General features: G+C 39.7%; 1 long non-coding RNA gene across 2 annotated transcripts in view; it reads left to right on the forward strand.

Annotated features, from left to right (window-relative positions):
* The first annotated feature begins 451 nt into the window (after nucleotides 1–451).
* LOC121924832 overlaps nucleotides 452–26347 on the forward strand; it is a 79719-nt gene continuing 53823 nt past the window's right edge. For both annotated transcript variants that reach the window (XR_006102733.1, XR_006102732.1), the window contains exons 1-2: nucleotides 452–1084; nucleotides 6294–6564. This is a non-coding gene — a long non-coding RNA (uncharacterized LOC121924832). The remainder of the gene's footprint in view (nucleotides 1085–6293; nucleotides 6565–26347) is intronic.

The following is a 26347-nucleotide window of genomic DNA, read 5'->3' on the forward strand; positions in this document are numbered from 1 at the left end:
AAGTCTGAAGAGAATTATGCTGCACTAATTTCCAGCAGAATTTTGCCCCATGTGTCCTAGTTTCTAGTATAAAACTCAATGTCTCTTTAGCAGTAACACACAGCACAAGGGAACATTGAAGTCTAGATAGGTAAGTGGTTCCAAGCCTCAGAGCCATCAAGTACCCTTAACAAATATTAGAAAAAAATGCTTTAAATAATTGTGAAAATATTTTGATTGACAGATGGCACCATATCTTGTGGGACTGCCATAGAATGCTGAGTCAGAGCACATGGCATGATGGAAACACTGCTGAGGTAGCAACATGCTGTGAGGTACCAAATGATGACTCATAATCAATACAGTATCCTGCTTATCTCTACTGAGGGCAGCACTGCATGGGAATATGCAAAGGAGTAGTTCAGAGTCCAGTCCAAGGGTTACACAATACCAGTCAGAGCAAAGGGCAGAGGCAACAGCGTAGTCACAAGGCAAGTCCAGAGATCAGATAACCTGAATCCAAGAGCAAGAAATACAGGAACAACAAGGCTGGTTGTTGATTGCAAAGAACCTCTGCAGCTGAAGGTCTTTTAAAAGGCCTCTGATTCTCTCAGCTGAAACCTATTAGCTCTCCTCTTGGCTTCTAGCCTGGAAGAACGCCTGAAAGACTCCTTGACCTGCCTTCTCTCCACAGGTCCTAGCACCTGCAGCCTCAAGTCCATAGAGTCTGTTTCTCCCTCTGTATCTTCCTGAACCTGCACTGGGACTGCTGATCCAGGCAACCACAGATCTGCCTCTGTCTTAGCCTCCTCCATTTTTTCAGAGTCTGAGTCCTCTGACTGTGCCTCTAAGTCAGGCCCAGGGCAGTCCATGACATACAGTATATAAGTGGCCCAGGAGGCAGGTCACATGTGGATTTTTGGATTGGTATGGTTGGATAGCTTGTGGTTTGGACTGAATTGAAGCTGTAAGCTGGAGAAGTTGATGGGAGTTGGCAAGGAGAGATTGTAAATAATTGTACATATTACAACTCAAGATAAAGAACGTCCAAGGACTTAGAAGATATCAACTGTGTCTGTGAGATACTTTATCAGTGTGGAAAGTGGTCAGTGCATTGCCAATAGTTATATCTGGATTTTTTGCTTCCATACTCTGTTATTTTTAATCTGCATCTGAGTGCATTGTCCTCAGATTGCATTGAAAGTTGGCTCCTGAAACAGCAGTGAGTTAATTAGAGAGCCAACGGTTTCTAATATAAAACGCTATGGGATTTTCCACAGCACTGGGGGGGGTGTAGTTTTTGTGTGAAAACAAGAAGGACAAGTGTACCTGCACTGTCCTCAAGCAGCACAGTCAAAAGCCTCCCAAAAGCATTACTGACATTGTCTTCTGAGAAAAAAAGCATTGATGGGAGGAATATTTTAATGGAGAATAAGGCCTGTGCATACTAACCTGCCTGTTTTCAGAGGTGCAATCCTTTGGGCAGGCAACAGAATGGAAGGTGCACTGCATATTCCTCCTGCTTTATTATGAAAAGTTCTTGCTTGATAAGGAAGAGAGCATGGCAGGGGGAACAGACAGACAAAAAGGAAGCCAACTTGGGTTGAGAAAAAAGATGCAAATATAAAAGAGCACATCTCTTCAGATGGAACAAGTAACTTCATAGAGGAGAGAAGAAACCCAATAAGGAGCCTGAATCTTTGGAACTATTTAAAAAGAGAGTCTATGTGAAATGTCAGGTGGTCCTTGAAGTGTACAAATGAGTACGAGGATTCATTTACAATATTTACATCCATCTCATAGGAATTGTTTCTTTCTTGGCACTGTAGAAATTGTCCCATTTGACACCACTGCCATGGCTCAGTGCTATGGAATTATAGGGACTGTTCCGCAACATTCCTTTTAGGTTTAGGGCCATACTTTTGTTTCTTCATTATATATAAAAACCCACAATATAATATGTTAGGTCTCCATTATCATATATAAGCCAGTAATAGATTCATTTATATTTTCATTTCATAGTTTTATTCTGTTTTTCCTTCTGAGAATATGTCCAAAGATGCTGACACTGGGTACAAAATAGTCACATGCTGAAAAGCAGCTCAGTGCCATACTTAATTCATAATGACAAATCAACTAAACACTTTTCAAAAGCATAATGTTTAACAGAACAACATATCTAATTAACTAATCTAAAAAGCTACAATAATGAAGACTGCAAATTTAGAGCAGTAACAGACCAGGACATTAAAATCAATGAAGGGGCATTTTTTGGATAAACAGCAACAAGGGAACAGGAGCTAGATACTGTATTAACATCTAAAATGCTTTTTCTTATTTTCAGTTCTTCTGGCTGCTTTTCTAAAAACCTGTCTCTTATATCCCTTTGCAAAGAATAGCCATTTTCCTCTGCCAAAATTTTCAATGAAATTAGTGTCAGAATAAGAAATGGATATATTGGTCAGTTTAACTTTGTCCCACATTTAAAACATCTTTGGATATCTCCAGATGGGAAACAATATGGAAGTCCCGGCAGTTCTAATTCTTTTTGTTTTTGCTGTAGCTACTTATTCATGAGTTTTATCCACTCTAATTCTTGAAATATGCCATTTTCCCCTCCCTCTGTCCCTTCCTCCCTTATGTTTTTACTCTTTTATCTTTCACTGATCATGTATTATATCCAGTCCCTAAAGCAACATTTAGAAATTTTCACCAATTTCCATTAAGCTTTTTAAAATTATTATTCAGGAGCTATAGTTAAAGTGATAAAGTGCTGTAGCAGTATTGTACTAGTGGAAGGTAAAAGGTAAAGGTTTCCTTTTTGACATAACTGTTGAATTGTATGTGACTGTAGGGGGTGGTGCTCATCTCCATTACTTAGCATAGGGAGCCATCATTGTCAAAGACGACTCTGTGCTCATGTGGACAGCATGACTGCACAGAACACTGTTACCTTCCCATCAAAGTGGTACCTATTTATCTACTTGCACTTGTACATGCTTTCAGACTGCTAGGTTGGCAGAAGCTGGGACAAGTGATGGGACTTCACTCTGTCACACAGTGTTTGGGTCTCAAACTACTGACTTGCCAATCTTGTGATCATCAGAATCAGCATCTTAACCACTGAGCACTGCGAGGCAATATAATAATTTTGCTTAGTGCTAACATTTCCTTATTCCTTCACTTGATCTCTGTTTAATCTGTATACCTAGAAACAATAGTTGTTTTTACTGGAAGCAGCCATATTCACTACCTCTAAGATAGTACAAATACACAGGCAAGTACAGAAACATTTTATTTTGGAAAGTACTGGGTTAATTTAAACTGACCTGGGGCCTGAATAGATGGGCCAGGAAAGCACAGGCTCAGCCTGGCCCCAGTGCTCACCCAGCGTGGTCGCTGGGTCAGCATGGGGAAGGACAGGTGTTCACACACCCATCTCCATGCAGACCCATGAGCCATGAGCCAGGACTGGCACATGCTCCTTACCTTGCCAGCCATTGGTGCCACTGAGAAGCCCCTCAGTCACTGCATCTGACATGGAAACAGGGCGCCTGTCTGCATCCATGTGGCCAGACCCCTGTTTCAGCATCAAATCTGGCAACTGGGGAGCTTCTCTGTCAGATTGATGGCTAGTAAGGTAAGGAACATCAGGGGCCATCTGAACAGCCCAGTTTGCTGCAAAGATTCCTAGAAACTCTATGCAAAACTAGGGGTTACTTACCTCAGTGTAAAGGCTGTTAACCCTGGGGTCTGGATCCATGTCTGGATAGGCAGAAGCAAGCCCAATCCTGCCTCTGGAGTTTTTGCATGCATTGTCTGAACTAGAGGTGACATGAGGCTGGGAGAGAGGTATGTGTCGACAACCCCCTGGTGAGTTGGAACGAAAAGTCATTGGTATTTCTGTGAGCTTTCAGGAAAGACCTTAGGATGAAGAAAACATTGTATGGGTCTACAAAATAAAATTGACTTGTACAGGAAAAAAAATAACTTGGTATTCCAGGATTTCCTCCCCTTATCTCGAGGTCCTCTCTATCTCATTGTTTTTCCCATCTTAAATATGAAGAAATTTACAGATTTTTTAAAACTTCTTCCTTTTCTTTTTTACTGAATTTTGAAAGCATTATGATAATGTGTCACATTCCTGAACCAACAAAACAATATTGATTATCCTTAAATAAAAAGTCTTAATGCACATAGACTAACCATTACAAACAGCTTAAGAGTGAAATCAAATGAGCAAAGAAAGTATTGATTTTCAGTAACACTATTCCAGATTATTAACATGTGATCTTGGAGGAGAAATATAATCTGCATTATAGTTAATGTAATCAATAAAAGGGCACCAAACTTTGTGAAACTTTGTTTCTGCTTGTTGATTTCTTAAATCTTGTGAATATTAGATAAAAACTTTTTCCATCAGTGTTATATTCCAAATATGTTCCCTCTAGCTATCTAAAGATAAATTATGCACAGTTTTCTAGTCAAAAGCAATTTCCATCTGAGTGATACACAACATAAGTGATTAATTTACAACATGGAGAACAACCCAATTGATGGAGTACAAGTCATATTTGGTTATTTTTAATCATATTTAGCCGTAGTTACCCAAATTTATTCATCCGTAACAGTTCCATATTCACAATTGATATTTGGTCATGATAGTGACACTATTGACATAATTGTAACCCTGCCCCCCAGCCTACTTTACAATGCATCAACTGTATGGGAATAATGAGGTCTATTCTGATAGTAATTAAGTTAAGTGTAATTTGAAAAGTTTCCCTGTATAGAATAAGATCTGATATTTCCCCTCCTCTGATTCAAATTCCTGTTTTTTAACATCTTTGAGTCTCCCATTAATAAATTGAGAGGCAATTTTATGCCATTCTAATAATAGTTTACCAGGTGTTTTAGTTGTAAAGCTTGAAATTAAAAATAAATAGGAAAGATAGGCATTTTAAAGGTGGCATTCTTGCATACCCATGCAAGTTTTAACTGCACCTATTTTGTTAGTTTTTGCTTTAATTTTTTTAACATGAAGGTTAGAGCATAAAGATATAAAATTTCCTACTTGTCTAGGAATGTATATTTCTAAACGTTTTATTGAACTTTATTGGTTAAGGTGGGCTTCAAAGGTATTAGAAAGAGAACTTGTTTTCTTGTAATGTATTTGGACATAACAGTTGTAGATTTTCACCTGCTAATTTCCGTTCCTGAAATCTTTCCAAAATCTTTCAATAGTACCTTAGCTATTTCCAACAACATCAACATCATACTTCCCAGAAACTGGAATGAGCTGATATAAGAAGGCATAGTAGCATGAATACCTTCAGTGTCATCACTGGGGAAGAAGCTATGTTATACTATATGCCATATTGCTAAAAGTAACAACTCTTCTCAATGTTGAAAATTATCAATTTACAATATTGAGCGTTAATAATAGCCATAAGGCATCTGCCTATATGGTTCCACTGATGTTTTAAACCTTTCTCTAACACCTTGGCTTGCAAGTTGCCATACTGCTTGGAAAGAGTGAGGCGATGCAGATCTAGCTGTCAAGGGCAAATTAAGTTTTTCCATTGCAACATACCATCAGCTTTGCCAAGTGAAAGAGCTCATCTGCTAGCCAGCTAAAGCAGGATTTTCTGTGATTGTCTGCCTTCCAATTCAAAGTAATCAAACTTCACTGCATGTTTCTTCAGTTGCTATGAGAAATACAGCATGACACATGGGAGCACTGTAATGTCTACTGTTAAATCCTATTATTATACATAAACATTTGAATGACACACCCCAAAACTGAATAGGATCCTCTTTTCCAGTCAATGTAGGTGTCTCATCCAGTATTCAAGATGGGGAAATCTGGCCACATTCTCTGTCTTTTCCTTACATTGTGGTGTGTGTGTGTGTGTATGAGAGGGAGAGTGTGTGAGATAGCATTCTTCTCCCCAAAATCAAGCCTTTAATAAAGAATACCAATTGGAATAGCTAGCTTTTTCAAAGGCAACCAGTATCTGACGTAAGAGAACATTTTCATTGTCAATACTTTTTGCTACTGATATGTTTTGTTATAATAATTACCTATGATGGTAATTTATCACAACAGATTCATAAGGTGCCACAATCACGGTAGACTCGGAAACGCAAACACAGGGTTGGGGACAATCATTCTCACATAGCTCTTCCAAACTTCCATGGTGCTGCTGCTGTCCTGGCCTCAGCTTTCCTCACCTGGCCTTCATAGCCCCACCACCCTTCCTTATACTCTTCCCAGTCTGTATTTTCATTTCTTTTTTCTTTTTATTTTTTAGTGCAATTGTGGCAATCCATTAAGTTAAAAAAATGGAGAAACAGAAGGGGAAAAAAAAAAGAAAAATAACCTACTTGGGAATAGTGAGGAGGAGAGGAGTAGAATCATGCCTACTTGCATCACATGATTGCCTGCAGAACTGCAGCAGGAGAACTTACACACTTAAATCCACAGTGCAAAAGCAGAGCAATTGGGGGACACTGAGAAGGCATCCTCTGGGAACAGATGAATTATAGACCAGCTACTGGACAGAAACAGCTTCATGTGATAAGGTAATGCCACTATCCTGCTCTAAGTCCACCTTTCATGCTTCGTGAGACAAAGTCCTAGATCACACTACACTGATATAGCACCATTATTTCACTTTAACTGCTATGGCTGCCTCCCCTGAAATTTTGGGGTTTGTGGTTTAGTCAGACCTAAGAGCCATGAGGCCCAGAATGGTGTAGTGGTTTGAATGTTGGACTACAACTCTGGAGACTAGGGATCAATTCCCCCTTCAACCATGAAATCTTCTGGGTGACTTTGGGTAAATCACATGCTCCCTAATGCAGAGGAAGGTAGTGGCAAATCTCCGCTGAACAAATCTTGCCAAGAAAATCCCATGATAGGTTCACCTTAGGGTCATAATAAGTTGGAAATGACTTAAAGGCACACAACAACAAGAACAACAACAAGAGCTTTTTCACTAAGAATTCTAAATGCCTCTTCCTACACTGCAAATCCCAGGATTCCACAGGAGGCAGCCATAGCAGTTAAAGTAGAACATCAGCACTAAAACAGTGTTGTGTGATACTGACCAACTAATTCTCTAATATTTTTGAGAAGTACTGTATGGATACAGTACTTTATAGCTCTAAATCTGTACCTGTCAGTCAAAAAATCCCCTGGGATGGTGACATGGTACTAGCAGTTGTGATTTCCTAAGTAAAAGTCTCTTCTCATGCCAATAAATTTATACCACTACATTTATATAAAGCAAGGCTTGTGTAATAAAGTTTTAATTTCTCTGTTTTTAAAGAATGGAAAATAGTGTAGAACAGCAGGGTGGACCAATACATTCTCAAAATATATTATCTAAGGTTTCTGTAAGTGGAATAGGAACAAAAGATGAGGATCAAGATTCTTGTGAATTTACAATCAGATTTGAATTCCAAAGAAATTGATATAGATAGAAGAGAGTAGCAAAGAGGGCACTAGGGCAAAAGCATTCCCTGCCTCAAGTAATGAATTGTATTTAGCAATACTTGGAAGGGATAAACATTATACTCCCCATTGCCTATCAAATGGCCTCTTCTTATTCTTGTCACACCAGACATTAATCTATCATCCATGATCTGGAGCTTATCAACAGGGTGTTTAATATATTGGTGCCAAAAAGCCATTACCAGGATGCTTACAGCTGTGGAAAGTCCCTGGTATTTTGTCAGTTATTATTAACAAATACGAGAATGGAAATTGATGATTAGTCTTGAAAGGAGACCTGATTGTGCTATTTACATCAAGACAATTTTAATGAAATGCCTAATTCATAAACATACACCATTGATTTTCATATTCACATCAGTGCAATTAGGAGCTGGTATTTAAAGGGCACACTTCACTCTCTGCCTGTTTTTAATCACACAGTTCAAGTTTATTTTTTTTTGGGTGCAGAAGGGGGCTGTGTAATTTCCTCCTCTGGGATGAAATCATTTACCTCTACATTCATTACTCCATTAAAGGTGCTGCCCTGGGAGAACTAGCATGGTGTAATGGTTTCCCCTTGGACTCTAACTCTGGAGATCAGAGTTTGATTCCCACTTAGTCAAAGAAATTCACAGGATGACCTTAGGCAAGTCACTCTCTCTCAGCCTCAGAGGAAGGCAATGGCAAACTTCCTCAGAACAAATTCTGCTTAGAAAATCCTTTGATATCCTTTGCCATAATTTGGAAAGGGCTTGAGGGCACACAACAAGGTTGGGTAGTTGAGCAATTGGATGTGGGATTTTCTGTGGCCTAGTTAAAGTGTATTGCAGGGACCTTTGGATTACAACTCCAGAATCCCCAGCAATGGTTTTCTAAGCTTTCCAAGAGGGCAGTTTGTAAATAAAGAGTAGAGATGTGGAACCATTCAATCAAATTTCAATCTTATTTCAGTCTATTTTGTTAATGAAATGAACACTTTGCTCAAGAGCTTAGATGGGGTATGGACAGGAAAACAAAAATATTTTCAAGGTTTTGGTTTTCAAAATCTTGAGCTTGCTAGGGACACTTGGGCAGGGAGGCAGTTTAGCTCCCCATTTTAAACATGTCTCCAAAGTGTGCCTCATTATTGCCTGTCCTCAAACATATTGAGTCCAATAGTCAAATGTGATGGATGGCTTTTGGAATTACCTTTTCAGAAAGAGACCAAAATCTGCTCTGAAAGGTCTAGAGCTGCTTACATGTTGATTCCATATGGGTGCCATAAACTCCCAGAGGTTTTTGGAAGTTCAAGTGCTTCCTCCATGTACTTTGCCTGTCTTAGGAACGTGGATACTTTACTAATCATATGTATTCAGAGATAGGAAAGTTAGCAGAAAAAAGTTAAAGAATGTCGATAGCAGCTGAAAAACATGTGTGTTTGTGTAGTTTTTTGTGGGTTTTTGGGCTATGTGGCCATGTTCTGGAAGAGTTTATTCCTGACATTTCACCAGGAATAAACTCTTCCAGAACATGGCCATATAGCCCCAAAACCCCCCACAAAAAACTATGGATGCCAGCTGTGAAAGACTTCAACTTCACGTGTGTGTGTGTGTGTGTGTGTGTGTGTGTTTTCAATTGCATTTATGTTAGTCTAAACCTTTCTGGATTCTATAGGGCCAACTATAATTGAATACTGCAAACACCATCACAGTTTAAGTCCCAATATATACATTTGTTATGTAACAATATATAAATTATTACTTTGTTGTTGTTAATTGCTGTCAGGTCAACATTGACATTGATTTATGATGGCCCTATAAATGAGAGACCTTCAAATCACCTTATCATCAACAGTTCTGCCCATGAGGAGCTGCGGTGACTCACTCAAAACCATAAGGTTGCGAGTTCAGTACCAGCCCAGGGGCTCAAGCTTGACTTAGGCTTGCATCCTTCTGAGGTCCCTAAAATGAACACTCAGATTGTTGGGGGCAATTAGCTTACAGTTGTAAACTGCTTAGACACCGTTCAGTATGAAGCGGCATATAAATGAAGTTATTTGTTTTGTTTGTTGTCCAGGTCTTGCAGACTCAGAAACGTGGATTCCTTGATTGAGTCTATTCATGTTGAATGCAGTCATCCTATTTTCCTATTGCTTTCTATGCTATCAAGTATTATTGTCTTTTCTAGTGAGTCATGCCTTACTGGCTGAGTCCAAGAATCCCAGAATTCCATAGGATAGAGCCGTGGCATTTAATACACTGAGAAACTGCATTATTTCTGCAGTGCAGAAGCAGCACAAGCCACAAAATTACACATACGGAGACACATCTTGCTGTTTTGGTTAATATATGAACTGATACAGGATAAATCTATCAGAGATTATTATTTAGAAGGACTAGATAAAACCTCAGAGGAAGTACCATTCTACGTTTATCTATACCAAAGGAAGGAGAAAAAACAGATAAGGTTATTGCCTTCCTGCTGTGCTTGGTCATGGTTGGATTAGAATGACCTTTTTGCTTTATTCAACAAGGCTCTACCAACGTTCTCATTTGTCCTATAATTTATGGATCTTTCATAACATCCTTTTAATGACGGTGGCTCCTACAGTCACACTATAAGCACTTTCTGCATGTTTCACAAAGGCAAGCAGTGTTTCATAATCTATATGTCTTGCTTTGAGTGACAGTTTAATTTTAACAAGGGCATATCATTTTGTTACAATGCTAACCTTTTCTCAATAGGTGTGCATGTGGATGTGTGGATGAGTAGGTCTGATGCTGTAGGTCTCTGAAAATCTTTCAGAATCTTTTCTGCAAAGTGTTTTGTTTTTCTCAGAAAAGAAATTACATCTGTTGACTTAGATGGAGATTAATAATTCAGAGCTTTGAATAGAAAATGAAAATCAGACAGGCAGTACGTTAGCAGCACTCATGTTTTGCTGATCATATGAGTTTTTGTATGAAATGCTTTCTCATCAAGTGACAAAAATGCAAATGTACTGAAATGTCTATGTGATACTGTCAGTCTTATTTCACTTAGGGAATGATGCAAAATCGATTCCACATGCCATTTTGAAGCATATTAAAATTAGCATTTGTTCTGTGTACGTTAATGCAGAGTTAACCTTTTAAAAATGTTGTCTCTACCCTTGCATTCCCTTCCATTCATCTATACATAGGGTTGCTTAACGTACTTGGCAGTTTCTGTCTGTCAGCCAATAACTATAGACTGAAATTAACCTTAGAAACCACAGAATCTCAGCAGAAATGTTTGTGGGCTCTATATTAGTCTGTCCACAATGGCACACTATACTCAACACCCTAAGCTGTGAAGATGGGTAAATGAATATTGCATCTGCACTACAAAAATAATCCAGGGTGACACCATTTTTACTGACATGGCTCAATGCTATGGAATTCTGGGAACTGTAGTTTTTTGAGACATTTAGCCTTCTCTATCAGCGATATCTGGTGCCATAACAAATTACAATTCCTAGGATTCCTTAGCACCGAGCCAGGGCAGTTAAAGTGGTCTCAAACTGGATTATTTATGCAGTGTGGATACAATCTGAGTCACTAGATGTCAGTGAGTTACTAGAGTCAAGACCATTATGTGGCTGATACCAGGATCAAAAAAGCCTTGAGGTTTGCTCCCAATCATTGGTGTTAGTCTCAGTGGGGCACAAAAGGAGCAGACTATTTAAACTTCCAGCATTTCACTGCTGGAGCAACAACACAGGCCCCATTTTTGGGTAACCCAGATGTCATTTGAACATTGTCTCTTGTGTGTGTTGGTATCAAAGGAAAGAATGCTGCCTCATAGGTGTGGGAAGAAGAAGGAAAGGCTGAATGAATGGCGGCGGGGGGTGGGTGGGGGTGAGAGATGAGAAAATACAAGGTGAAAGAATAGAAGTAGGAGGTACAAGGGCAAAATAGACTGCTCCAAAGGGGTGGCTTCAAGCTGCCCCTTCTGAAAACAGACTCGTTCCTTTTTGCGATGGCAAAAGCCAGCTTTTCCTGCCCCATTGCAGATGGAAGCCAGCTTTATGCCACTCTGGTGGCATGAGGCATGTAAATGCCATACTGCCGGAGTGCCCAGAAACTGGCCCATGTGTGGACAGCCAGGCAGTTGGAAGCAGACTTCAGAGCAGTTTCAGAGCATGTGGAATCAAAATGTGGTCTGTTTTGCTCCACAGTTACCATTAGAATTCCCAGAACTCAGAGAAAGGCCCCTCTTCACCGGTCTTTAGGGCAAGGAGAAGAAATCTCAGAATGAGAGAACAACTTGAAAGTGCTTGTGTGTGTGTGTGTGTGTGTGTGTGTAATTTAATTATTAAACTTAAAAAAACCCTTTACTGGCATACATTTTGCAACTCTGGTTGATGTTTAATGTAACGAGATGATTATCAGCTGTCCCGTGTAACATTACCTTTGTAATATCATTAGGACTCTCTGTAACAAGAGACTGTCCTTAGATATCAGATTTTGACCCGGAAACCTCACAGTCTTGGGAGTTTATCACATGTAATTTTCATGCTGACATGGGCATGGGATGGGATTGAGCGGGTTAAAACTGATTTTACCACATGCAAAATTGCTGCTGTTCTGCTGCTGACCATCGCCTGTCCTCCAGCAGTGCTCTGATGGACGATTTTGGTACTACGGAATGCTTCCATAATATCAAAATCGATCACCACAGCACTGCTGGAGGACGGGTGGCAGTGCAGCAGTAATTTTGCAAGCGGTAAAATCAGTTTTAACCAATTCCTGTCCAATCCCATCCCATGCCCGGGTTGGCATGAAAGTTATCATTGGATAGTCCTGGCCTAGCACCCTAGTTACCATATTGGCAGTTGACTTTAAAAAAGAATCCTTACTATGTCACCTGACATCTCTTTGCATTATTAGGTTTGTGTATACTATACAGTCATATCAGTATAATTGTCACTTTAATTACCATCATCCCATTCTAGGGAATCCTGGTGAGGACCTTAGACATAAATAATATATCGACTTAGAGTACACATGCACACATATTGGCCAATATTCTTTTCTGTGTATGTTTTTTTGTTTTTGTTTTTGGTCATTGCAGAAGTTGGCATTTCTTTACTTCACTGCACTGACCAAAGCCTTCCAGGACTCGACATATCACTACAATAGCTTCTCCCAGTGGCCATTCCACTTCTTGTGGAACACAGAGGGGATTGCTGAAGTTTCTGGCTATGGGAATATGACAAGACACAGAACAATGACATAATCTGCTAAGATCTCCAGCAGATCTTGTGGAAGATGTACTTGGTCCATGTCTATATGGGTAAAATGGCCCAACACTGCTTCAGTTCTCTCCACTCACCACTAGCCATCACATTCCTTTTTGTATTACTTTGACTTCTGCCACACTGCAGAATTAATGCAGTTTGATGCTGTTTTAATGGTCATGGCTCCATTCCATGGAATCCTGGGATTTGTAGTTTGTTGTGGCAACAAAGTTCTCTGATTGGGAAAACCAGCTATCTCACAAAACTACAAATCCCTACAAAACTACAAATTCCATGGCAGTTAAAGCAGAGTCACTGTATTTATTCTGCAGCCTAGATGCAGCCCTAATCTTTCAGGATACAGTCCATTTTGCATCCACTTGCCAGGAGTAAAAACTCAACCGTACACATTCATAGTAGGGGTGTAGGTGTTAACTTTAACTGATTTTTTAAAGAGAAAGTAATTTCATCAAAAGTGGTAATTGTTTTGCATATGTTGAAAGATAATTGACCTTCAGGTGTATTTTGGAAAAAAGAAACCAGTTTCTTTCTCAGAGGAAATATATTGTGGCAAGACGTTATTTAATCCTTTCATTGCTATCATTCTACCATCTTTTTGTAGACATCTAGAAAAGCTTATGCTACAGCTTCTTTTGTGCAGTTAGTCTCAAAGGTTCTAGAAGGCCTCTTGCCATACTGCTATTTCAGACTAGCATAGCTATATCTCCGAATACTAACAGTTTTACTATTATGTAGAATCATTAGTAAAGTCAATAATTAACATTTATAAAGTGTTTTTTCTAGAACTGGGAAATGTTAGTTTTGGATTTCAATGCCCAGACCTGATCCTCTTCCAAATATTACATGCAAAGATATTAAGAAAGCCCAGCTTTCCTATGTACAAATTTCTGATTATAGTGTGTGTGTGTACAGGCACATGCCACTTGACCTTTGGGTGATCCACCACATGATTTGCCAGAAGATTGTATGGTTTTCATAAAATGGCTTCTTAGATTTGGACAACTACAATACGGTAACTCAGAGAGGCAGAGGGCAAAAAATATGATATCGAGACAGGGACAGACAGAATTTTGGTCCTGGTAAAAATGGGAAGAGAGTTATGAGAGAGCAAGTCTGAATGACCGGAGAAGAGACAAGCAGAAGAAGACAAGGAAGGAGGTAAAAGACTTTGGTGAAGGGGAAAAGAAAGGATATGGTGGGATTTCTAACCCAAGTGAAGCTGTTACCTGCTGATTTTCAGCAATGAGGAACTGTATGCATGCAACTTTGTGTAGAGCAAGACTAGCAAACCACTGTATTTTGGTTTTTTTTTTTTTAGGTGATGTGCAGGGATATTCAGATGAAAAGTCACCCAGATTTGGAATGATGTCCCTGAATACTTAGGGAGTGGTGGCAGAAAAATATGAGTTGAGGGGCACATGCAGCCTGTTTTCTATGCTTTTCCCACCTCTGCATTAGATGATTTCCTACTGGCTCTTTCTGTCATCCTCTGGTACTATTCTTTATTACTTTGCCTATTTACTTCATTTCTTGTCCATGTCCAAGGGACAAATATTTTTGAAATCAAAAGCTGGTAGCAATATCCACTGTGTGCTTTTTAAGCTGCATTTTCCAGCATTTATAGGTCATTCAGAAGACCTGGGAAATTCACAATATTTTTCTCTGAAGCATTGCATTTTCTTCATGGTAGCACAAAAGGCCAAGCGCACCATGGAAAATCAAAAATGGCATTGAAGCTTTATCTAAGACAGCAAAGGTATTTCTAACCAATGCACACAGATCTTGCACTTTGAGCTATTGTTATGTTTAAAGCTCGTTGTGTGTGCCATTCATGCTGTCACTGCAGTTACTACTAATGGCCAAAAGCCTGCATTATTTCTTAAAGCACCCTCTAAGCTCAGTGATGGATGACATGCCAAACACATTGGGGATTTCTAAGTTGGCAATCAAAGTAGTTATAAACCCTCTTGAATAGCCCTGACCTGAAAGGACAGAAGGCCTCCAGTCAGCAAAATGAGGTAACCATCAGAGGAAAAATACAAGAGTAGAGCCCTATTTTAGGGGGGGAAATTGTGCTGAGTGAGCTATTTATTTGCAGCAGGTACAATATTTCTTCTGTATAAATTGTCACATCTCCCTCCTTTGCTTCATTTTGTGTGTATAGAAATCTAGTGCACCAGAAAATAACAAACAAGTAGGAGACATTTTAGTGACGGCTGGCAGTTCCTACCCCTTCTGGATCTTAGTCTAAATTAGAAAGGAGGTAAAGGTGCTAAATCTATTTTTGTAACAAGGCTCAGTATCTTGGATAATTCTTTTGAAGTTGGGACTAAAATTGGGAGTATTCATCCTACTGATGTAGAAGCCACCAGCTGCCAGGACAGATTTTGTTTCTCTCTCTCTCCAAAAGGGAACACATATGAAACTGCCTTATGCCAAGACAGACTACCTGGCTTTGCTTATTCTGACTGGCAACAGAGTCTCCATGGTCTCAGCCTAAAAATGGCTCATTATCTTCCTTTTTCAGCATGACTCCTTTGATATAAATATGATCAAAATACTTTTTTTGTGCAAAGACAGAAAAGAACTTTGAGAATTAGATAAAGTATGCATATTTCTACCCCTAGGAATATGTGATTATGATTGAATAATTGGTATAATCCATCCTCAGGAGAAGTGGCAACATACTAGATGGCCTGTCCATGGAGTGCCTCCAGATATGGAAGTGACAGCCATGGCTCTAGAGACAGTGGACAAACCAGTCATGGCAATGTGGTGTTGGCCAAGCTGGCACATGTGATCAATGCTGCACCACTATCCTGAGTGTGGCCTGGTGAATCAGAGGCCACCCTGACCAATCTGGGGCACTTCCAGAGCATAGTGTTCCTGACTGGCTCCATACTTGTGGCCAGTGAAGACAAGACCTTTTATTGAGGAGAATGTGGTTTATATGCTGCCCATGGTCCTGAGATATGAAGCTTCATTGCATACCAAATTACTGTCTTCTATCTTATTACAAAAGGGTCCTCGATGATAAAACTCCATGGAGCCTCATGGCTAAGGAACATATAGGCAGCATATAAACCTTTAGCTTCTTGAAAGTGGTGTGGGATCTAAGTGTAATTAAGAAAAATAATAAGCAAATAACAACACTAGAATCACAATTAAAGAGTATAGGAGCTTGTGTAAAATGAGTGCTTTGATTTTAAGGTACAAAACTTATTTCTTCCCAATGATGCACCAAGTCCTCAACTTCTTCTCTGTGATTTTTACTGGCATTCAGAACACACTGCTTTTCATCACCAGATTTTGCAGTAACTGTAACTGTAAAATGTAATTGTAAAATTACATAAATTTTGTGAATTTTGGATTTGTCCAGAGTGCCATCACAACCCAGGGATGATATCAATGTATTTGAAGTCAGTCTTAAGGCTGTGGTCTATGTATGCCAAATAAAATGGTCTTTCCCTGTCCTCATGGGATCCTGTCTTCATGACATGGGGCCAAACCCCCAATTTGAGTGCGGACTGTCTTCATAATGTAAGGCTAATTTCACACCAAATTCACTCTATTCCTCCCTTAAACCAGTTTTGCTTCAGATTTTTCTGAAATCTGGGTGGCTATCTATGTATACATCCCCACTGTGTTATCTAGCACCACTGCTGCTGGTGTGAGTTACTCACTCTGAGGTCACAAAGAGGTGTCCAACTATGTAATTGATACTGGGTGTCTTGTTTCTGACTTTAGAGGAAGTGACACACACCAGTGATGGCAGTGCTGGGCAACACAGTGGGGACACATGTAGGCAGCCACTTGGCATCACTATGGAGTGTGAAGGTAGCAATGGGGATCGGAAGCAGCTTGGGGAGGGGCAGAATACTCTGAGAGTGGCACAGACTATTCTGGCCAGTGTAAATGTAAGTGAGATTATCTCAGTCACTTTCTATCATGCACTACACTGTCATACAAAACACCACACAAAACCAGGCAGACTGGAGATTAGAGTTTCCTTGGTCCCTGGCCTCTGACTTCTGGTGTAGAAGGGAAGGAGGGGGAAACTTAGAATATGGCCTACGATAAATAATCCAAGACTAGGGGCAGAATGGATTGTAAAGAAAAGAGTCTGCCAATCTTTTCTAAGGGAAAAGTATCGTCCTTCAGAATAAGTACAAAGAGTATGAAGCCAGGGGTAATTCCAGTGTGAAAGAAGTGTGGCCCTTCAGATGTTGTTAGACTCCAATTCCCTTCAGCACTTGCCAATCTAACCAGTAATGAAGAATGCTGAGAGATGTAGTCTAACCGCATCTGAGGCTTAATGAAACAGGAGCTGAGTGTTGAGACAAGGGCTGGGGGAAAGAAGTATGCTTGGAACTTGGAAATGTTCTTCAGCCGCTTCTTGTTCTTGTTCTCTTCAAGAAGCCTGTAAAGATGAGCAGAGCTTTGGTTACATTTTGCCCATCATTAGGAGGGTTATGAGTGGATTGTCTGTCAGTATGCCTCTCCTGGAAGCAGTAAAGAGAACATAAAGTTGCAGAGCAAAAGACCAGGTAAAATTAAAGGAAACTAACTTTTGGGTGAGACTGGCAAAAAAGCAAGCTTCCCAGTGGCTTCAGGGCATGGCATCCACATGCTACATGCCCCAACTCTGTCCCAAGTTGGTGTCATGCTGCCCGTATGACCACACAGTGGGAAGCATTGCAGTGTTTCAGCGGCAAGGCAATTAGATGCCACATGCTGCTGAAATGTGGAAAAACCACCGCCATGGCAGCCAAGACACCTTTTTCCCGATGCAAAAAGGAACGGCTTTCTGCCACTTCTTTTTGGGCTGGGAAAATGCCAGATTGGGGCTGTAGCATGCAAGGGTGGCCAGAAGCCACTTGTTCAGGGCTGTTTGTTTCACCCCAAAAAGTCAGGTCTGAATCCTATCAGTTAGTCCCAACTAAAGTGGGATCATTGAATCAGTTATTGAACAGTGAGTCAACATGTTGGTAAATCCTACTGATTCAATGGGTCTATTCCAGTTGAGAAAAAGCAATAGGATTCAGGCCACAACCTCATGTAACTTCAAGTGTGTAAAAATTGCTTGTTCTTAGCAAGAAGCCACACTATATGAAACAAACTACATGAGTCTTGCAATGCTTTCTTTTCTCAATGGATGGTAAAACACCCTCACAGTTAGCACTCATTGTCTGATACAAGATATAATATAGTTACCATAACAGCGTAGAATCTAGAATCAGAGTTGGAAGATATCACAAGGGACATTCAGAATAGCCCCCTACCATGCAAGAAGACACGATCAAAGCACTCCTGACAGATGGCCATCCAGCCTCCGTTAAAAAACCTCCAAAGACGGAAACTTCATGACTCTGAGCCAGCATTTTCCACTATCAAATAGCTCTTACCATCATCTAAAGTGGAATGACTTTCACATCATTGAGGAAACATGAGAAAGGGATTCAGTGTAATTCCATCACTGGGTATCATTTCAGTCAAGAACCTTTCCAGTTTGTTAACATTACAATTGACTTTCTCATGCAACTTTGACTACTTGGCTTACTTAAAACTAAAAGGCCTTGCTGTCTTGAGCCCCTGTAGTGGAGGAAAGGCAGGATAAAAGTGAATAAAATAGTAAAAAATAATAATTCCTAGAATGATTTAATATTGGGTGATGTTGGCACTGACTGTGCTTGTAAAAATATACCTTGATATAAACTAAAACAAACCACCCTCATTTAATTTTTAACTCCATCAACTGAAAGCCTAATAAGGTAACTTGAATATATTTGGCTACTGGCAACACTATTCAAATGAAGCACATAATTTGTTAAATACTAGCAAATATGCTTTGGGCTTTGAAGCTAATGTAATTTTTCATTTTCTTTTTTGTTTGGTTGGTAGTTCTGGGGTATCAAAATGTTTCTTTCCCTCGAGCTCTGCTTTGGTCAGAGTATCAGATTCAGTCAAGATCTTCTACTTTTTATTTTGACATAATAGTAGGCCAGATAATTTTTCTTCTTCACTGGATACCAACCAGTTGCCCTTCCAGTTGCTTGATCTCTTTTTGTCCTGTACATGACTGTGACTTCAAAAACTGAGGCAAGTAGTTCTGTTTGAACTTTCTGCTATTTTGCTTAGTTGAGCCCAGTTTTCATTCTCTAAGTGTACTTTCAGTGGTTGTGGTTATACAGTAAGAGCATGAAAATAACTGCACCCTGCAGTCTCATAAACTGCCCTTGTGACCTTAATGCTATCTAAATGACTTACTTAAGAGCATCCTTTTAAACAGGGCTAGACACTTGAATGCCTGGAAGCCATATCTTATCCTTCAAAGGCCTCTTTTTCCAGTTTCTATCTACTATCGTTGCCCTATTTGTGAGTTTTCCCTGGGCAAAACCATGCCCTGCAGAAGCTTTGGTACCCTGGGATTCATTTGAATGACCTGCATAATTTGTTTTAGAATATCACTATTAGTGTGCTGTATATGAGCAAGTGAATGAATGAAAGAGAGTGGGGTTTTTGAAGAGAGAAGGAAAAGGGAGTTCCCAAGAGCCCTCATCTTAGGCTGGCCAGAGGGATAATCTGGCAAAAGAGACTGCTGGTTAGGTCAAGGCCAATTGAAATAAGAAGAGAAAGAAGTGAAACCCATTTTCTACAACCCAGCAGTGGCCTTATTGTCCTTGCTGTTTCTCAGAACTATATTGTGGAGGAATTATGTACAGAGAGAGCAATGAAAAAAGTGTAGCGACTGAGACTGAACAGGCCAAACCATAAGTGACCTAGTTTTTCTTGCAGAGTATAATGCTCATGAATGGTATCTTTTCATGACAGTTGGGGTCTTTTTTGAAGTTAATTTTTAATTTAATATGGCAGAGCTTTGAAACTTAGGGGCTGTGCAGACTGGCAGTTTGGGCCAGTTTGGGGGTGGAGTCAGGGTGTATCATTTACATGACGCACACCCAGGCTCTGCCCCAGAGCGGCGTGATACCATGCACTGCATTGCATGGCATGCAGCATCACGGCACTCCTCTGGCTCTGTGACTGCACAACACAGCCCTGGTGGAGCGCTATAAAGCCACGGCACTGTGGCTATCATACCCTTTGCAGGATGCAAAAAGGAGCAGCTTTTTGCGGCTCCTTTTTGCACCCTGCAAAGGCCAGATCAGGGCTACCATGTGCAGTTGGTGTGGCCCCGATCCAGTGAAAAGGGAGGTGGCTGCAGGCCACCCATAGGGGTGGTTTGCACAGCTCCTATGTTTGTCAAAGTAATTTATTCTTCTAATTTGTTATAGAATTTGAAAAGCAATTAATTTTTTACTCAATACAAAGGTTTTATAAGTAACTTATAGTATTGTGTCCTCATGCTTTTTTGATGAAAAACATCCTTACATATGATGAGAATGATGTAACACTTGAAAAAGAAATCTGGCTAACTGCCTCTTAAAAACTGTGGCCTAGGTCCTACATCACAGAAATATTTAAGAATACTTAACTGTGTATCATCTCCTAACCCAACTCCCCACACCTATCCTATCAGTTCATAGTCACACCAAGTGATGGAGGTCTGTTCCACCCCCTTCTGCTAGAAATCTGTAGTATGACAATCACAAGCAAGACCCCTGTTGCATCTTCTCACCTCAGTGCAGACGGCTAATGGGAGCGGGCCGGAAAATTTGTCCCCCAGCACCTTGATCACAAGCAGAACAGACCTCTGTTACTTGGTGTGGCTACTCACTTTTAAGGTAGTTGTTTTTCAGGGAGCATTTTCAATTGTGACAATAGTGCTAGGATCATAAAAATGAATACAGTCAGCCCTCTGTATTCACAGGTTTTTTATCCATGGACTGAAGCATTTATAGCTTGAAATTTTTTTTTTTTAAAAAATACATAAACTCCAAAAAGCTGACCTTGATTTTGCCATTTTATATAAAGGACACAATTTTATCACACCATTGCATATAATGAGACTTGAGCATCCATGGATTTTGCTATCCAGGGACAGGGGCTGGACCCAAACCCCATGGATACCAAGGGCCCACTCTACTGAACACTCATAAATGTGTAAGCCTTACTCATGCCAGACTCTAGTTTTAAAGTAACAAGAAAATGTAACTTGTTAGATTAAGAAAGTGGCTCCATTCTTTTGTTACTTTTCCAATCCAATGTCATATTCTCATTAAAAAAAACCTATACTTACAGGGGACTATGTTAATAGTAATGAAGATGGTGGTAGCAACAGAGGCCAGACACAACTTGTCTTTTTACTGTGCCAAACTGAGGGGGTATTGGGTGGTTGGGCTAGGCTAGGCTACTTGCAGAGCTGGCTTCTATCAATATTGGTGCCTGCCATCTTATCCCAACCTTTTCCCATTTGTAAACTTGAGGGATAATGCCAGGGTGGGTGGGTGGGGTCTAGTGGATGTCACCTTGGCATGCATCTTCTAAGACCTGAAATCATCTTGAGAAGTGGCCCAAAATAATATGTGAGCAAAAAACAAACAAGCAAACAAAGGCCAACAACAGTGGAGAAAGATGCTGAAATACCTGGATGAGTATTTCATTTGGGTGATCTCAAATTGAGCATTTTTTTTTACAGTGAATGTAAGTATTTAGTAGCAATTATAAGTTAATTAAAAAGGAGTTCTTGGAGCACTGAAGAAAAATACGTTTTTTTCTGGAGAAAAAAAAAGGTTTATATAAATTTGTAGAGCATCTGCTACTTCTACTGCCTCTCCTAGTAAAACCAAATATTCCAAGTACTTGCCACCCCTTTTGGATACTGGCATACTGTTTTAGACAGAACTCACACAATGTTGAATGTTTTTGAAGTACTTTTGGAGCAGCTCTGTTATATCCCCCCAACAGAATGTTTAAATTGGTATAATTCATACTGTATTATTTTGCTACTTCCAAAGCTTGCAAACATTTGGCCAGTTAGTCTCCATCCAGGAAATATTCAAATTTTTAACTATTTCCCCGTATTTGTATTGACACAAAGAAAGCTTCAGGCTTAATGGGGAAAAAATGACAGCAAAATTGTACATCATACCTGAATGCTCGTTGTCCTCTCACAACTGGAGTTCTTCTTCCAGATTTTGGAATGAGTGAACTGATAATTCATAAAATACATACCAGCTATATGAATATTTCCTCTCAATTTTAACAACTGACCACATTTACATACTGTGCCATCCTTTTTCCAGGAATGTCTGAACAGCATATGGTTCTTCTTCTGCTTCCAAAGGCATTGGCAAACCTCCTCTAAACAATTCATGCCAAGAAAACCTATGATAGGTTTGTCTTAGGCTCTCCATAAGTTGGAAATGACTTGAAGGCATACACCACTACCACCAAACAATGTTTTCATTTCATCGTCCCTGAGAGGCTAGCAGGAATGGGACATTTTGTTACCTAAGCTATTTTAGCAAATATGCCCTGTACCCCAAATCAAAGCTAACCATACTATTTTGGCATACCATTTTTCCTAATTGTCACCTTCTCAACCTTCCATTCCTACCTAGCTACTGTTTGCTAGCATCGGTTGTCATGACTTTTCTTCTTCCCAACATTCCAGGTTGCTTGGCCATCATTACCAATGTCCCCTACCATGCCATATTTCTCTTCAAATGAATTCACATTTCTGAAGCTAGTCCAACTACACACATTTGGAAAGAATACTCCAATTAAGAAGCTGGATAACACCGAGCTTGACCTTGGAGCAATATTAACGGTATGAACAGAAACGTTTGTGATAATGAGCACGGCCATCGTCCTCAAAATGCTTCCTCAGGAGAAACCTCTTTGAGGTATTTTGGGTCACATCTGAGTTTGCCAGGGCTTGAAATGTAAAAAACAAAAATGCAGACTCGTGGTGCACCTTGGTCTGGATGCATGATAGCACCCAGTACTTGGAAGGTATAATTTAGGGACTTGCTGTTTTGTGTATTACCTGAAGCAGAGCCTGGTGGTTCTGAATGGGTCCAGTGGTAAACCACCATGCAAAAGTGGTTTTACTTTGTTGTTATTGTTGTTTGCTTTCAAGTCATTTCCACCTTATGACAACCATATCATGAGGTTTCTTTGCAAGGTTTGTTCAGGCCTTTCCCTGAGGCTGAGTGTGTGTGACTTGCTGAAGGTCATGCCCAAGCGGGGAATTGAACCCTGGTCTCCAGGGTTGTAGTCCAACATCCAAACCACTATGCTGTTAAAATATTTGTATTCTGTCTTATATCACAAGGGCTCCTAGATGCTTATACGTTATATTGATTTCAGCAATTTTAAACAATTTAAAGTAATAAATATAGAGTAAACAGGCTAAAAACCCTTTGTAAAATAAAAAATAAAAGCAGATGTAAAATATGAAAACATGTACATCAACACATTTATATTTTAAACACGTGCACCAACATATTTATTGTTTATTAAGTTGCCTAGTGAAAATGCTTTTTTTTTTGGACTACAGCTCCAAAACCGATACTGTCTGGGAATGCTGGTACTGGGAATCTAAAAAAGTAAACTGGTTTTTTTTATGGGAACAGGGGAGGGAGACAGGGAGGAAGGGGAAACCAGTTTACCCCTTGTCTTTTTTGGAAGCTGACCCAGAAATAAAAACAAAACAATCTGAAAACAGATGTCAATCTGTGAGGGAGATCCTGAAGGAAATGACAAAGATGTTTCATTTTTGTTGCACTGTGAAGATTTTTAGCACAGTCCCAGTGCTAGGCCCTTTCTCTACCTCCTCACATTACTTTGGGTGTGAAGAGATCTGTTCATAAAGAAACAAAAACCTTTGGGAGGCTGATGAGAGCATATGTCTCCTTCCATATCCCCCCCCCCCTCAATATGGCATTCTGACTAGAACATTGTTTTGACCTCATTAGGCTGAGAGTACAGAAGGAGAATGGTGGTGCATTCCTTATCCCAAGAAAGGAGAAATAAATAAATTGTATGTTGTTTAGAGATGAAAAAAGCCACTTGAAGCAAACTTTTGAAAACTTCTTTTAGAAAGATTTTCTATTAATTCTTCATGCAGCATCTGGGAACAAAGAAAGAAAGAAAAAAACCCAGAAAGCCTGAGAAAAGCTATTTTTATCTATCAAACATTTTGGTCTAGTTTTAGGAGAAGAAAGAAGTTTCCTAAAATGGCATTTTTCAAGTTTCTATGAGGAAGCTAGCTGGGGGGGAAAATATATTGATTATTTAAAAGAGTTCAAAGCAGAGAAGAATATTCTAATGGTCAATGTGAATGATAAGATGAAATGATATTTGGGAATATACTGTTATCTTTTTAAAAAAGTCATACAGCTTTAGTGGAACATATGTACTGAACCAGTTGATAAGACAAGGAAGATGGTTATTGATTGGCAAGACAATGTAGGGCAGCTTCATTGCGTTTTATTCTTGGGTATGCATTAGCACATAAAGTAGTAGACTGTGGATGAAGAATTAGATATAATGTTACTCCTTTGTGCCTCCTTTGTCATACTGAATGATGATATGGAAGAGTTGAACTAAAATTTATGTCCATGTTATACTGTGGGCCCACTGTATCTGCAAGGGTTTGGTTCCAGGACCCTTCACGGATATGAAAAAAGATGAGTGTTCAAGTCCCATATTATTACATGGTAACAACATGAATGCAGACACTTCAGCATGTCTGTGTTCATGTTCCTGCTATTTAACAATAGAAGATGTCCAACCCGTGGCTGATGGAATCTGTGGATCCAAAGCCTGTGAATCTGGAAGGCCCACCATATATGTATATGCTTTGAGTGAGAGTTCCTGCATGACAGGGGGTTGGACTGGATGGCCCTTGTGGTCTCTTCCAACTCTATGATTCTATGTATATTTCATATTTTGAGGAACATAAAATATACACCTATATGGTGGAAAAAAGCTACAGTACTGCTGGTGGCTGTATGGAAATGACTGGAAGAACTTTGTACAACAATGATTATGATGACATGAGTCCATTGTTCAAATTTGCTAATCTTCTTGACCTGTTTCTCCCCATATGTCTTTGCAGGTTTAGATAATGCAAAGTCTATATATCTTGGCCTCTGCTTATGTCTAGCATTGCATCATACTGTGACCTTGGTAGTAGTGAGTAGCTGGGTGGACAAGAAAGCTTCCCCTAATAAGGTCCTATTATTATTATTATTATTATTATTATTATTATTATTATTATTTATATCCCATCCTTTCCCCAGATTGGGACTCAAAATGGCTTACAACAATTAAAAAACATTGTTATGAATCCACAAAATACAAAGGTTAAAACACAATTAAGCAATCAGAAAAAATTAAAACCAGGTTAAAACATATATCATTAAAACACACACACACACACACACACCTAATGACCAAGGACAAGCTGTTGCAAATAAATTATGAGAACTGAAGGTTCTCTGACACAGGCCTAAGTAGTTAGAAGCAAGCGTCCTGTAAGTAACAGGAGTCACTGAAGGGTGGAATGTACACTGAAGGCTGGCATGAAAGATGCTCTGCTCTATAAAAAGCCCAGCAGAAGTAGCCTGGAGGAGCTTCTTGCAGTCCAGAAGATCTGGTACGGTGCTGCACATCCTTGACCTAGGCTGTCTTCTCTGTTGTTTCCTGGGGTTTCCTTACAGCAAGAACAGAGATGTGGGTTGCTCTATGGAATGTGCTTTAGATGTTGGACTTTAGATACAGTGGTGCCTCGGGTTACGAAATTAATTCGTTCCGCCGCGGCGTTCGTAACCCGATGCATTTCGCAAGCCGAAAAAGGCTTTTCCAAACCGCGGCTAGCGGTCGCGTTTGAATTTCGCGCCGAAAAAAATTTCGTAACCCGAAAAAAACTTCGTATCCCGGAACAGTTTTTTTCAATGGAGCTTTTTCGTATCCCGGAAATTTCGTAACGCGGCGCATTCGTATCCCGGGGTACCACTGTATAAGAATTCTCTATTAAATGTAAAATTTTGCCTGTTAGTTAATAAATCTGTCAAACCTTCTGTCCACTTATTGTTTCCAAAGTCAAAAGAACTTTTTGTCTTTGGCAAAACAGTGCCTAAAAGGAGCCCTGGTACTGCAATGGTTAAATACTGGTACTGCAGCTACAACATTGTAAGTTCGATCCTAGAGGATGGCTCCATGGTCCGCTTAGTCTTCCATCCTTTCATAGATTGGTAAAATGACTACCAAGCTTGTTGGAAGTAATTGGCTTATGCATTGTAAACTGCTTAGGTAGTGCTAGATCACTGAAATATAGAAATGTATAGAAATGTATAGAAATGTACTTGCTATTGCTAAGACTATTGCTAACAGCAATCACTTCTGATTAAGTTTACTTATGGTTATGTTACATCCTTTACTTCTGATTAGGTCACAATAAATCTGAGTTTTGAAAGTGCTACAGGACTCCATATGAATGGATGCAGGAGGAAAGACTAAAAAGACCAAGAATAGAGGATGGTTGGCTGTTTTGGCATGAAAAGAATAGAAATCTTCATTGCTTAGGTCTCCAAAGAGCCCTTCCTATTAATCACAAACACAGCCTGATAAAAGAATACAGATTCTGAAATACATGTCACAAACTCACTTATGTATACAGTCTCACAGTTTAATTGTGT

This window comes from Sceloporus undulatus, chromosome 3 (assembly GCF_019175285.1).
Source record: "Sceloporus undulatus isolate JIND9_A2432 ecotype Alabama chromosome 3, SceUnd_v1.1, whole genome shotgun sequence".
Classification (NCBI taxonomy): domain Eukaryota; kingdom Metazoa; phylum Chordata; class Lepidosauria; order Squamata; family Phrynosomatidae; genus Sceloporus; species Sceloporus undulatus.